Genomic DNA, 15,497 nt, shown 5'->3' with positions numbered 1-15,497 from the left:
TATTTTTGCTCTCTTTCTGCACTACTTATTTAATTTTTATATATATATATTTCTTACTGTAATTTATAGTATATGTATTGCACTGTACTGCTGCTGCAAAACAACAAATTTCACATTATATATTAGTGATAATAAAACCTGATTCTGAGCTTTGATCTGATTCATTCATTAGGAACACTTACCTTTCTCTATGTTCTTGAGCATGCCTGTTGTCATATGTTGCAGTTTATACTTTATTTTCACATATGCCTGGTGCGCCTCAGCACATCTTTTTATAGTCCTTATTTAACTAAGGGTGGCCCCATAGCTTGAGGATAATGGTAGAGTAAGGGGTATGCTGGACTATGAAGTTACATATCATTCTGGTGTACAACTCTGCTGCCGCTGTTGACCCAGTTTTGAGCTCCTGGATCCATTCAGAATCTGCCACATTTAGTACAATTGCAGTACCGTACAACACAATTTGTCTCCATGAGGACTGTGTGGTGGACATTCCAATAAATCCTACTTTTTTGGAGGGGGGAATGAATCTGCAACAGGTAGACTGGTGAGGACCAGACTGAGTAGGTTCATTTGCATCTTGGTTTGCTTACTAGCTGCCACAAGGATGGTCGGGTACAGTCAGGAGGAGTATCCTTGCCCATGTCTGACCTGATGCTACGTGATTTCATGGGGTCCGCAGTCAAATTTAAAGACTCCGAGGGCCTCCCGACTCTTTAGCACTATACTGCCATGCCTAGAGGGTCTGGCATGCTATAATACTGTACCTTTTGGTAATATTTGTACAACTGAGCTGGATGACTTGTAGCTAAAATGGCCAGTTCAGATACAGAAGGGCAGAGCAAGTCACCCTGAAGTTGTAAAATTTTATATCAACTCCAAGAATGATGCAGCCTTCCAAACTTGTACCTAATTCAACAACTGAAGGTAACTGCATTCTCTGTCTATAGCTGAATGGCCAAGTTATCCATCTTGGTGCTGACTCAGTTTCACCGTCTCTCCATTAGTGTAGCATGCACTGCCCACCATGTCCTATAACCTTGCAACTGGCACCTAGATACCTTCCTGTGTCTGCATTTTCACTCTCTAAATGCCCTCATTGCATAGCTTTTCTTCATTTTTTTTTCTCTCTAACTGGCTTTATTAACCGATTAACTGGATAACATTTACAATAACCCTGGTCTTACCTCACGCTATCAGTGTTATTCGTCTATCCTACATCTCACCCCCCATCCCCCACTCCCATCTTCTCTGTAAATTAAAGTTAACATGCTTTCTCTCTTTCTCGGTCTTGATGAAGGGTCTCTGACTGGAAACATTAAAGGTTTGTCTTTCCACAGGTGCTACATGGCCTGCTGAATGTTTGCAGCATATTCTGTTTTTACTGTAAATGAGAAAACAGAGCCATTATATTCTCCCCCACAAGAGGCATTGAGAAGTTTGTACCCAGCTCATTATTAGCTCAATCCCAGGTGCCACAGGTATTGGGCCCTGCTCATTCCAAGCCATTATTTCTAATTCTCAGGTCCAGTGGCCCATTCCTTTCTCACTGTCATGAATATTCCCGGGGCAGAGACCCAGCTCATTGTCAGTCTCCCTCCCAGAGCAAGACTAGTGTTCTGGCCATTAGATTCACATCAGGAATGGAGGTCTGGTGCTCTTCCTACTGTCACCTAGAGATAAAACTCTCAAAGGAAAGGATGGTGACAAAACAGGGAGTGTCATTTGCTTCATCCATCTATCTTACATCCACTTTAAAGTTATTTTCAAGCACAAGAGATTTTGCAGATGCAGAGTAAAACATACAAAATGTTGGAGGAACTCATCAGGTCAGGCAGCATCGATGGAGGGGAGTAAAGAGCCAATGTTTCTGGTTGAGACCCTTCATTTTTTTGATAACATGACCTTAGCTGCTAGATTGCTCCCAAAGTACAGTACATTTAAGCAGCTTTCAGATTGCAACATTAATACAGCAACTTCCAGCAATATTTGCATTAGTTTTTATGCAATAATGTGTAGCATGAATTACATCGCTGCTGTAATACAGGACAAATTCACCTTGTGCTGTAAAACAATACAGCTGAATGGTATTGACATTGTTGCAGCAATAGAGCACCTCAGAATTATTTGCAATGCTGTAGCAATAGGGTAACACTTGGTAATATTCAACTTTTGCTGTGATACAATACCTTTTGGCAATATCCACATTGCTGGTGTCTACTTATATATGCATTACTGCTATTACAATAATTGCATAATTACAACAGCTTGACAAATTTGCATTGTTGCAGCGATATACCGTCATTAACCAATATTTGCATTGCTGCTATAAATGTTTATAAATACTTATATTGCAACTAAAACAGTGCCTGTCAATATCTATATTGTTGCTATAATTAAGAACGTTTTTGCCATTATTTATATTTGCACTACTCTTCTTACACAGTAACATTCTGCAATAATTGCACAGTTGCTGTAATGCTGCCCTTCTTAGCAAACTCACATTGCTGCTGTAACTGCCATTATTTAACACAATGCCTTTGAACAATATTAGTATTTCTACGGTAACAGAGGACCTTTCAGCATTCGTTTTCAATGCTGTATTAATACAGTACCTCACAGCTATAATTGCATTGATGCTGTAAGGCGGCATCTTTCAGCAATAGTTGCATTGCAGCTGTAAATCAGTACATTTCGATTGCTGCTGTAATAAAGCAAGTCAGATCACTACTTATATTTGCTTTACCAGTTTATACAATAGCATCCTGCAATGCTACTATAATATAAAGCTATTTGGCAAATTTGCATTGTTGCTGTTATGCAATGTCATTAGCCAATGTTTACTTTGTGGATGTTATAAAGAATTTTTGGGCAATATTTGCATTGCTGCTGTTGTTCATATTTGCATTACTGTCTTTATGCAGTAACATTGTGCAATAATTGCATTGCTGCTGTTATACAGTGCTATTTGCCAATATTTGTATCGTCACTGTAATGCTGAACCTTTCAGCAATATTTGTATGGTAGGAGTGATGCACCATAAAATGGGGTACCAGTTGGCAATGTTTCACTTGCAGCTATGAAGTAATACATGTTGGCAATGTTTGCATTGTTACACTATTACAGTATCTTTTGGCAATATTTGCTGTAATAAAGAACCTTCTGTCATTATTTATATTTGATTGACTACTTTATACTACAATATTCTGAAATAATTGCACGGCTGCTGTAATACACTACCACAAGTCAGTAACTGCATTGCTGCTGCAACTTTAACAATATTGGCATTCCTGCAGTGATAGAATCTTGTCATTATTGTATGCAATGCTGTAGCAATACAGTAATTTTCGCACTATTTGCATTGCTTCCTCTTTATTTATATTTGCATCATTGTTTATATATAGCACCATTCTTCAATAACTGAAGTGCTCTTGTAATACAGTGCTGTTTGGCAAACTTTTAGCATACACCTGCATTCCTACTGCAATGAAGTGCCTTTGAAAAATATTGGTACAGCTGACTACCTCAGTATTGTTTGCAATGTTGCAGTAAGTACTTCTTGGCAATATGGGCATTGTTGGTGTAATGGAGCACCTAATAGTGATATCCATAGTGCTTTTGCTTTTGTATTACAGAATATTTCAGCAATATTTGCTCTAATGCTGACATATTGGCAAATTTCTGGCAATTTTCATATTGTTGCTGCTATTCAGTACTAGATTGTACTGCTCATTTAAAATATGGCCGTCAACTTGCCGTTGCTATAGATATCTTTCAGAATGTCTGCATGGCTCCTTAACCAGTACACCTGGCAATGTAGTGCATTGCTTCTATAATGCAGTACTTTCCAGCAGCAACCTTATTGCTGCCACAAGTGCACATTGTGCTGTATTTGCACTGCTGCGTCATAAAGTACTTCTGCATTATAATTATATTAAAGTACTTTTGGCATTACTTGCATAATTACTACAAAAACATTTGGCAATCTTTGCACTGATGCTGCAGTACTATGCCTTTTGGGCATATACTCATTGATCCCATATATCCTTGTTGCTCCTAGAACACAGCATCGCCCATCAATATTGCATTGCTGCTAGAATACATTACCTTCCAGAAACATTTAAAGTGCAGCTATAATACTGCATCTTTTGCCAATATTGGCCTTGTTGCACCGCTGCTTTCATACAATGTAATTAGCCATAAATAATCAATTGCTCTGACAATTGATTATTTTGTAAAAAGTATCTTTATTCCTGCTGTAATGCAACATATATCAGCAACAATTGTACTGTTGCTATAATATACAAAACTTTTCAGCAATAACAGGCACTAGTATATAAACTTCTGGTAACAGCTGCACTGATTCCATAAAACACCTTTTGCCAATATTGACAGTCGTGCTTCAATACAGCACATTTTAATTCTTTCTACTGCTGCTTTAACATGGCTTCTTTCCAAAATATTTGCACTGATGCTGTAATACAGTAGTTGGGCATATTCCAATGCTGCTACAAAATAGAATATTTGCATTGCTGGCGCAACACAGCCCCTATAGGCATTTTGTGCATTGTTACTACATTATAGATGCCTTTGGTAATAATGCATGCTGCTGTAATATGGGAACTATTTGCAATACATGCTTAAGTTGATTAGGTCTGTATTAACATTGCTGCAGTGGCATCACATCTTTATTGTTTTTATTTGGCTGTATTTAATGCTTGCATTTCCTTTATAATGTAAAAAATACTTTAAGCCATGTGCACACTCAAGCAGTATTTACACTGCTATAATACTACACTATTAAGCAGCATGCGAATTTATTCTCTGGAACAATTTATATATATATATGTGCACAGGGCTCCTCTTAATATTCATGTTGAAGGAAGCACGGCTTCTGGTAAAATGCAACATAACTACACGCCACCTGCAATGGAGGATGCAGTTGCTTGGCACTGCTGTTTTAATATACTACCTGAAGACTATATACTGCTTTGCAATACAAGAGCTGTAAGTTACTTTTTGCATTGTTGCACGAATCCAGTGGTGCAATCAATATTATTTATCTTACTTACTTAGATACAGCGTGAAACAGGCCCTTCCAGCCCAACACACTGCACCACCCAGCAACCTCACCTATTTAACAGTAGCCTAATCACAGGACAATTCATAATGACCAATTAACTGACTAACCAGTATGTCACTGGACTGTGGGAGGAAACTGGAGCACCCAGGAAAAACGTACAAACTCCTTACAGATGGCGCTGGAATTGAACTCCAAACTCCAGAGGGCCCCAAGCTGGGATAGTGTCACACTAACCTCTGCACTACCATGGTGCCCTTAAGTATTGAACTGCATTAAACAACTTTTAACAATTACACGAGTTACTTTGAAAATACAGGATTCTGATCTGTTTTCACATTACTTCAGCCAACATCAGGCTGAACCAGACACATGAATGACATGAACTACCTGTTGGAATCAAATGACCATAATTAAGTCCTCAATGCTGGGTATGTTGATATTCGTTCCACTATCCTGCCTTTGCTCTGAATTATTTTGTACAGTTAGCATCAACAGCATCTATACAGTGCTTTGAGTTGTTGGTGTCTCTGAAACAGGATGACAGGCATCACCATCATCCAATCACCCATGAGCTTTGTAACAGATTTAAGATCTTAATCTTCAAAAAGTCTTTTCTTCAGATGACTAAAGTCTATTCTGCATACCTAGAGATGGTGACTGGCTTAATCATCAAAGCTGCCTTTGTCAAGAGTTACTCCTGAGATTTGGAAGTGGTCCATATCTTCCAGGGATTCAGCATTGTCCATGTTGTACACTGAGCGCAGGTCAGTAAAACACCTCATTTTGTGGGTGCTTAGTGCAAGGCCCCTTCTCTGGTAAACTTTAGTAATCAGACCAACTATGAGTTGAAACTTTATCTTCCAAGTGCACATAAGCACAAGCAGAATCTCTGCACTGCAGACCAATGACTAAAGTTGGAATTATCTTGGTTCTGAAGTGCAAGGGATATAATTCGAACATGTTACAACTTGTTCTATTGATTAGTACCACTCCTGCAAGAAACAAGTTACAGGTGAACTGCAATGTTACAGGTAAAGGTAAAGTGAGCGGAGAACTGGCACAGCCTTTGATAAATTAACTGGACCTGTTAAGTAAAACAATGGCTAGCATGCCATCATATAGCAGCAATAAAATGGGGACAAATTTCTGAGGAAGACAACGTTTGAGAAAACTTCCATACAGTCCATCTTAGCTGACAGAGTCAAAGGCATAGTGGTGCACAAGTTATTGAGAGAGGCAAGAGATGAGATTGCAGAGGCCTTGACCAATATCTTCCTGTCTTCTCTAACCACAGGTGAGGTCCCAAAGCACTGGCAAGTATTTCATGCTGTTCTATTGTTCTATTGTGTTGGCGTGTGGCCAAGTGGTTAAGGCGTTCGTTTAGTGATCTGAAGGTCACTAGTTCGAGCCTTGGCTGAGGCAGCGTGTTGTGTCCTTGAGCGAGGCACTTAACCACACATTGCTCTGCAATGACACTGGTGCCAAGTTGTATGGGTCCTACTGCCCTTCCCTTAGACAACATCGGTGGCGTGGAGAGTGGAGACTTGCAGTATGGGCAACTGCTGGTCTTCCATACAACCTTGCCCAGGCCTGCGCCCTGGAAACCTTCCAAGGTGCAAATCCATGGTCTCATGAGACTAATGGATGCCTATATAATTGTTTAAGAAGAGAAATAGAGACAATCCTGGAAACTATAGACTGGTGAGCCTCACCTCAGCGGTAAGGAAGTTTCTGGAGAAGATTCTTAGGAATAGGAATTGGAAAATCATGGCCTAATTAGGGATGGTCAACATGGCTTTGTGTGGGGCAAGTTCTACTTTACTAACTTGATTGAGTTTATCAAGGAGGTGACCAAGGTTATTGATGAAGGTAGAATTGATAATGTTGTCAACATGGATTTTAGTGAGGCATTTGACAAAGAACATCATGGATGATTCATCCAGAAGATTGAGATGCTGGACATCCATGGTGACTTAACTATTTGGATTCAGAATTGGCTTGTCCATAGAAGACAGAAAGTAGTAGTTGATGTGACTTAATCTGGCTTGAAGTCTGTGACTGGTGCAGATCCATAAGGATTTGTACTGGAACCTCTGCTGTTCATGATATGCTGTATATTACTGACCTGATGGGTGGGTTAGTAAGCTTGTAGATTATATGAATATTTGCAGTATTGTGGATAGTGTATAAGACTATCAAAGAATTCAGCAGGATGTAGATCAGTTGCAGATATGGGCAGAGAAATGACAAATAGTGTTTAACTCAGCCAACTGTTGCACTTTGGGAGACTGAATGTAAAGTAACAGGATACTTTTGATGGCAGGGCCCTTAACAGTGTTGGTGAGCAGAGGGATCTTGGGGTCTAAGTTTATAGTTCCCTGAAAGTAACTATACAGGTTGATTGGGTGATAAAGAAGGCACATGGCATGCCTGCTTTTATTAGTTGAGGCATTGAGTTCAAAAGTCATGAAGTTATGTTGCAGCTTTACAAAAATCTGGTTAGACTGCACCTGGAGTATTACAATGGTTGAACATTGTATGAAGGATTTGGAGGCTTTGAAGAGGTTTACCAGGACGCTGCCTGGATTAAAGGACATGTGCTATAACGAGAGGTTGGACAAACTTGAGTTGTTTCTTCTAGAGTGGTAGAGAGGAGAAATCTGATAGAGGTTTATAAAATATGAGAGGCATAGATTGACAGCCAGTTATACTCTCCCAGTGCAGAAATGTCTAATACTAGAGTACATACATTTAACACAATGGGGTAAATTCAAAGGAGTTCAAAGATGCAAGCTTTTACATAGAGAATGGTGTGTCTCTTGAATACACTGCCAGAGGCACATATGATTGAGGTGTTCAAGAGGCTCTTAATGTACAGGAACATGAACGTGCAGAGTATGGACATTGCGCAGGCAGAAGGGATTAGTTTAATTGGGCATTTTATTACTAATTTAGTTAGCTCAGTATAACATTGTGGGCTGAAGGGCCTGATCCTGTGCTGAATTGCTCTATGTTCTGTGTTCCACTGTGCCTCCTGATGGATGATATCCACAACAGAATCCAGGCAGCAGTTCCCAGGCCACTGTGAGGAGGTGGCTGAGGAAGGCCTGGTCATAACTTTTCCTGTTGTAGGTAGAAGTAGCTACCACAATCAGATTTGTCTCCTTACTTAAAGATGGTCATGAGATTGCAAACACATGCTAATGTTTAGAACTTCAGCAGGAACACTGTCTCAGAGGTTTTGCCCATAGGTGAACAGAGAAACAACATTAACCTCCTACTATTCTGGGCTGGTGGTGAGACTGGACCAGATAACTTGTTGAGGGATGGAGATACTGACGCTACAGTCTAATTGACCTTTCAGGGTGCTTGTTTCAGTGGGTGCTGCCTGCCTCTCTGTTCAAGATAAGGTCTATCCATTCTTGGCTCTCACTGGTGTGAAGTCTTTAGTATTTGCACCATAGATCTTGTAGAATCTATGTGTGTCATGATTATCAGTGAGTTGCTGGGCCTCCTGTGCACCCTTCATCTGCCTCTCTCTCCACCTGTTCTTTTGGACACAAGTTTTCTATTGGGCCTCAACCTTCAGCTGACATTTAAACTGCTCCTTTTGTTTGATGTGGTGGAGTTCCATTTCAGGAAAACCTTGTACTTCTGGCTATTTAGCTCTTGAATCTCCTAGTCACACGAATCAAACTAGTCCTGGTGTTTTAAGACCATCAGATATAGGAGCAGAAGCAGGCCATTCGGTCCATCAAGTCTGTTCCGCCATTCAATCATGGGCTGATCCAATTCTTCCAGTCATCCCCACTCCCCTGCCTTCACCCCATACCCTTTGATGCCCTGGCTAATCAAGATCCTATCTATCTCTGCCTTAAATGCACCCAATGACTTGGCCTCCACAGCCGCTCATGGCAACAAATTCCACAGATTTACCACCTTCTGACTAAAGTAATTTCTCCGCATCTCTGTTCTAAATGGACATCCTTCAATCCTGAAGTCGTGCCCTCTTGTCCGAGACTTGCCTACATGGGAAATAACTTTGCTATATCTAATCTGTTCAGGCCTTTTAACATTCAGAATGTTTCTATGAGATTCCCCCCTCATTCTCCTGAACTCCAGGGAATACAGCCCAAGAGCTGCCAGACGTTGCTCATACAGTAACCCTTTCATTCCTGGAATCATTCTCGTGAATCTTCTCTGAACCCTGTCCAATGTCAGTATATCCTTTCTAAAATAAGGAGCCCAAAACTGCACACAATACTCCAAGTGTGGTCTCATGAGTGCCTTATAGAGCCTCAACATCACATCCCTGCTCTTATATTCTATACCTCTAGAAATGAATGGCAACATTGCATTTGCCTTCTTCACCACTGATTCAACCTGGAGGTTAACCTTTAGGGTACCCTGCACAAGGACTCGCAAGTCCCTTTGCATCTCTGCATTTTGAATTCTCTCCCCATCTAAATAATAGTCTGCCTGTTTATTTCTTCCACCAAAGTGCATGACCATACACTTTCCAAAATTGTATTTCATTTGCCACTTCTTTGCCCACTCCCCTAAACTATCTAAGTCTCTCTGCAGGCTCTCTGTTTCCTCAACACTACCTGCTCCTCCACCTATCTTTGTATCATCTGCAAATTTAGCCACAAATCCATTAATCCCATAGTCCAAATCATTGAGACACAGCGTAAAAAGCAGTCTCCTGGCAGAAAAGTCAGGTCTCTTTACAGGTGCTCATTGTGGTGGTCGTTTCGGTTGCCCATTTGACATGGATACTCCGTGGTTTCTATCAATTGGTGGTCAGAGGAGAGCTCTTTTGACGGGGTGTTTGAGATCTTCATCATTGACCTCTTTGAAGCAGCATTTCTGTGTCTGCCCATGTGCTGATAGACTTATGGAGATAACATGGTGGAAAGCATTTTTATTGTTCCTGGGATAAGGGATTTGGACTGCAAGTGCTATATGGTAATTTTCCAAAATATTCATGTTATTCCGGTACCAGCTAAGCAGGTTTTATCATGGTGTTTCTTATAAAGTAACCAAGGCAACAGAGCTCCTGTGGTATACTACTTCAGATTGTGACCACAATTCTCCTATAATGCACTAATTAGACAGGAAGTATTCATAATCTAAAAGTTATACATTGCCCCTTGAAAATAATGCCTCTAGTCAGAATGTCCAATTTTGTTGTAATAATTTTATACATTGGCAGTGTTTGCAGTTCTCTCAAAAGCCATAACTGGTGACGGTATTCAAATTGTTCCTTTAACATAGAATCTACAGGCATGATTTGATCAACTCATATTGTTCAGGTGACAACAGATTTTTTTAAATTAATTTATTTATTTTTATTACGTAGCCATTTATTACCAACCCCTAACTTCCCATAATGAGTTGCACTCTAGAACCACTGCAGTCCTTCTGTGGTGAAGGTGCTCCTAGTGTTGTTGGGGATGGGTATTTCAGGGTTTACTCCCAATGATGGTGAAGGACCAGCAATAAGTATGCTTCCAAGTTAGGATGGCTTGTACTTGGAGGGGAACTGACATAATGTGAAAATAGTTGGATCTTGGACACAACCCTGAGGATCTCCTGAAATGATATCCTGGGGTTAGAATGATTGACCCAACAAGCATCTCCTTTCGTATGAGGTTATGACTCTAACCGCTGAAATGCCTTTCCCTTGATGCCTACTGGCTTCTGTTTTAGCAGGGCTCATTCATGCCAAACTTTGCTCTTTAGTCCATCCTGGAGCCAAGGATGGGTGATGAATGGCACTGCTAGAATTCAAATTGGACATCAGAGAAAGTTACTGGCAAGAAAATATCGCTTATTTGTTCTTATGATAACTTCTACCACTTCGCTAATAAACAAAGACCAAGACAGTGGTAATCAGTCAGATTAAACCCACAGCCTTCTATGCTTTTTCTATCCAAGTATCTGCCCAAATGCCTTTAAAATATTGTAACTATATCTGCCACTTCCTCGAGCAAATCATTCCAGATATTTACCAGCCTTCACATGAAAAGTGTACCCTCAAACCTCCCCTCGCACCTTAAACCTGTGCCTTCTAGTTCTAGGCTCTGCTACACAGGGAAAAAAAGATTCCGACTATCTATTCTATCTATGCCCCTCATAATCTTATAAAACTCTGAAAGGTCACTCTTTAGCCTCCAAAGCTCCAGTGAGAACAAGTCTGACCTATCTAATCTCTCCTTGCAACTAAAGCCCTCCTTTCCAGGCAACATCCAGGTGAATCTCATCTGCATTCTTTCCATAGTTACCACAAGCTTGAATTCAATCTCCAAGAGGTGAAAACATCACAAAATGAACAAACATGACACACAGGGTGAAGTAGTTTAAGCACTGCTCTTGCAGAACAGTAACATGCAGTTAATATTCTGATTGTGTCTGGACTACATGTCACCTGGGAAATATGGAAAGCACTCAATGAAACAGTACGTTGTATAATATTTCCTGCAGTCAATACTAATGCTGTTCCTGTAGAACAAGTCCTGTAGTGAGGCAGAATTGACGAAGTTCCTTTAATAAAATTCCCAAGTTTGTGTTCACACTACTCTAGTTTTCAGGTTGAATGAACAGTATACACAAACATCCTGTAACACAGACACTGTCCAGACTATTGACATCCATTCCTGCATATAGTTCATTTAGCTCCTGTAAGAGTGTTCCTTTTGACACTTTTGACAAGTGTCTGCAGGCAGTTTTCACACTACTGCTTACTTGCCAGTTTAAAGCAACCTCTTGTAACAGAATCTGGCACAGCAGCATTATATCTGCTCGTGCAGTATATACCTGCAGGTAATATTCACACTGCTTTTGAAATAAGGTTCTTGCAGGCATTGACACCACTCCTCTAATACAGTTCTGATTGGCAGTATCAGTTAGTCTTACTGTGTAAATCCTATAAATAACACTAAGAGTGCTCCTGTAAAACAGCTAAAATTAGCAAAATAAAGATGGTGGCTACAATGGATTTTTCAAGGAATGTTAGCACTGCTTCAGTAATGCAATTCCTGTCAGAACTGAGACTGTTCCTGTGATACAGTTCTTGTAAGCTGTATGTGTTGTAGAATACAGTTTTTTTTTATGCAGTATTGACAGTGCTGTAGTAAGTCAGTTCTTGTAGGCAGTATTCACCCTCGCTTGGTAGCACAATTCCACATCCCTCCTCCCCCACCCACCTTTCTCCTCACCTGGCTTCACCTATCACCTTCCAGTTTGTACTTCTTCCCCTCCCCCCACCTTCTTATTCTGGCTTCTACCACCTTCCTTTCTAGTCCTGATGAAAGGTCTCAGCCTGAAATGTTAACTGTTTATTGCTCTCCTGTTGGTAGCATTCGCCGTGTTGCAAGTGAGACTCTTGCTGAAGTTAGTATTGACACTATTCCTGTATTCCTGTTTCAATTTTGCTTATGCAGTACAGTTCTCCTGAGCTGTCATCTTCTCTTGTATGAAATGAAACAAAAAACTTCACTCTTGGCTGGTAAGTAGGATGATGTGATGTGTTTCATGGTTTGGGACTCTGGACCACAAGGGCTCCTTGACACATATAGTATCTTCCAATTGTGGAGTTGGTGACCACATTGTCCATGGCATGCGTGGATTTTGTTGAAGGCTACCCACTGTCTCTCGGGAAAGTTCAGAGAGTGGGACATCTGGTGTGGGGTCAGTGTTGAGGTCCTGGTTTTCTGCCCAGCATGTACGCTCTAGCTCCTTCCATCTAGAAAATAGGTCTGTTTCCCCAGAATAGCAAGGGTGATTTTATAATCTTTCGTGTAGTTTTCACCAAGTCTTTGTAGACTGTGAGATTGAAGATGCTTGTAATTTTTTCCAATCTTGAGAGAGGATGTTGGGGCAATGTGGGTTGGACTAGGCCCGTCTTCATCCATATGGCAGCATTTAGCACAACAATGAACTTTGTGTAATGGATCCAGGGGCATGATGCAAGGCCAAGAAATACAGGCAACCTTGCACAATCCATTAAAAGTTACTCTAAGCAGGAGTGACGACACAGTAACAGCTCCTGTAGCAATATTCACAATGCTCCTGTAATAGATTCTAGGCCAAAGCTGATGTTGCTCTCAAATGTACAAAGTATATTCTGCTGGAAGTATAATCATGACACCTATAATCGAGCTTTTGGGGAAAGTCACAGCACAGATCTCAAAAAGTTTCTTTAGCCACAGTTAGATGCAGCATTAAAGAATTCTTGTAATTTATAGTTCTGGCAAGAAACAGTGATAGTCTTTGGTAATAAATACTGCAGTGATTTTGAGTACAAAAGCAGGAAAATGTTGAATATGTGTAAAAAGCTGGTTAGATCATCACATCCAATTCTGCTCACCTAACTTTGAAAAAGATGTGAAAATCTTTGAAAAGGTGCAGAAGAAAATGATGAGAGTATATTCTGAGCTGAGGGATTTCAGCTGTAGGTTTAGACCAGAAAAGCTTGCATTATTCCTCCCAGAGCAAAGAAGCTTGAGGGGAGATTTTATAGAGATGGATATGATTATGGTGGGCTTAGAGACATTAATAGAGGGAAGCTGCTTCCATTAGTAGATGATTCAAGAACTGGGGGAAACGGACTTAAAATAGTGATTTAAAAGATACATATCTTTTTAAACATTAGAGATGATCTGGAGTTCACCATGTGTGGAAATGGCAAGAATCAGAAATTTCACGTGATTAAATACTTGATAACATAATAATTTCTCAAGCTGCAGGAAAAGAGCAGAGAGAATGGGATGGATGAGATTGTGACAAATCTATGGTTCTGTACAGTAGTTTCTGTTGGCAACATACCAACTATTTGTGGAATACAGTTCTTATAAAAATTATACATACATGTATTTCACACATGCTAAAGGAAGCACTCACACTGATCTTACCATACAACACCAGAGACACTCCACGAAGTGCACCTATCATGCAATTCCAGAAGGCAGTGATAGTTCCTGCAATAAGTATTGACAACCTCTATGATTCCTGCAGGCAAGATTGGCACTGCTCTTTTAGGACTGCACATATAGTTCATGTACACAACATTCAAACACCTTGTGTAAAACAGTACCTTTGGTAGCACTTAAACTACTGCTATAATGTAATTCTTCTTAACAACATTCACGCTTATCCTATTACACCTTCTCTTTGAGCAGTATTCACATTGCTCCAGTGTCGTAGCTCACATAAGACATTACTTAAACTACCCCGGCAATACAGTCCCGGGAAGCAGTTTGATGGTGCTCCATAAAGATTTACCTGTCTTACAGAAGCAGTGTAAACATAGCATACAGGAAGTGCTATAAATAAGCAGTATGAATACTGCTAACAGCAGCTGTATTAGAACTACTGTATTGACTACTGGGTCTACACGATGGGTGCATTTTGTGCACTGCCTTCAGCAACAGGTAACGTTGACAGTGATTCAATGACAGTTCCTGCAAGCAGCACTGACACTGCTACTGAAGCACAGTTCTCATAAAAAGAGCGGACATGACAACTGCACTAGAGGAACTGTAGTAAACATGCACACAGATTTGCTATTACAATTCCCTGAGTCAATATATTCAGGAATCCTCTGGACAGTATTGCCACTGCTCCTATAATACCATTTTCATAGGTAGTATTGACACAGCTCTTATAAAATAGCTCCTTCCAGCATTACACATTATGGTGATACAGTTCATGCAAGCAGTACTGATAATGCTCATGTAATGCGGTTTCTGTAAGTAGTATTCACAATACTACACTGACAAGGCTCCTGCATTCGTCTTGCTCTTGCATAAAACCTTCTGTTGGTGGTATTTACATTGTTTCTGGAGGCAGGCTGCTTCTGTAATACAAATTCCAGTAGAAATCAATCAAGCTGCTTCAATCACAAAATGCTGGAGGAACTCAGCATTTTTTTCTCCAGTCCTGCTGAAGGTTCTTGGCCCGAAACATCAACTGTACGCTTTTTCATAGATGCTGCCTGACCTGCTGAGTTCCTCCGGCATTTTGTGTGTATTGCTTGGATTTCCAGCATCTGCAGAATCTCTTTTGTTTGAAGCTGCTTCAATAATAGTTCTTCTAAACAGGAATTACCCCACTCCTGTAATACAATTCCTGTAGGCAGTTTTAACACTGCTCCTGTTAATACCATCCTTGGCAGCAGATTTCACAATGCTCCTGCAAGATCCTATCTGTAGGCAGCATTCAAACTGGTCTGGTGGGCAGTTTCTTTATACGATATTCACAATGCTGCTACACTACATGTTCTGCTGGCAGCATTGACATAATATTCCTGTAGGCAGAATTACTCTTGTGATACAGTTTTGGTTAGCATTATTGACAGTGCTCTTGCAACAGCTTCTAAATGCACTATTCACATGGTTCCTATAATACAGAT

The 15,497-nt window shown here is 40.3% G+C and overlaps 1 protein-coding gene across 5 annotated transcripts in view; it reads right to left on the bottom strand.

Annotated features, from left to right (window-relative positions):
- LOC140191954 (zinc finger protein 148-like) overlaps positions 1-15,497 on the bottom strand; it is a 116,343-nt gene that overhangs the window by 15,522 nt on the left and 85,324 nt on the right. The gene's annotated exons all lie outside the window — the stretch shown is intronic.

Source organism: Mobula birostris, chromosome X (assembly GCF_030028105.1).
Source record: "Mobula birostris isolate sMobBir1 chromosome X, sMobBir1.hap1, whole genome shotgun sequence".
NCBI lineage: Eukaryota > Metazoa > Chordata > Chondrichthyes > Myliobatiformes > Myliobatidae > Mobula > Mobula birostris.
The sequence above is the reverse complement of the archived record's forward strand: the minus strand, read 5'-3'. Positions and strand labels throughout refer to the sequence as shown.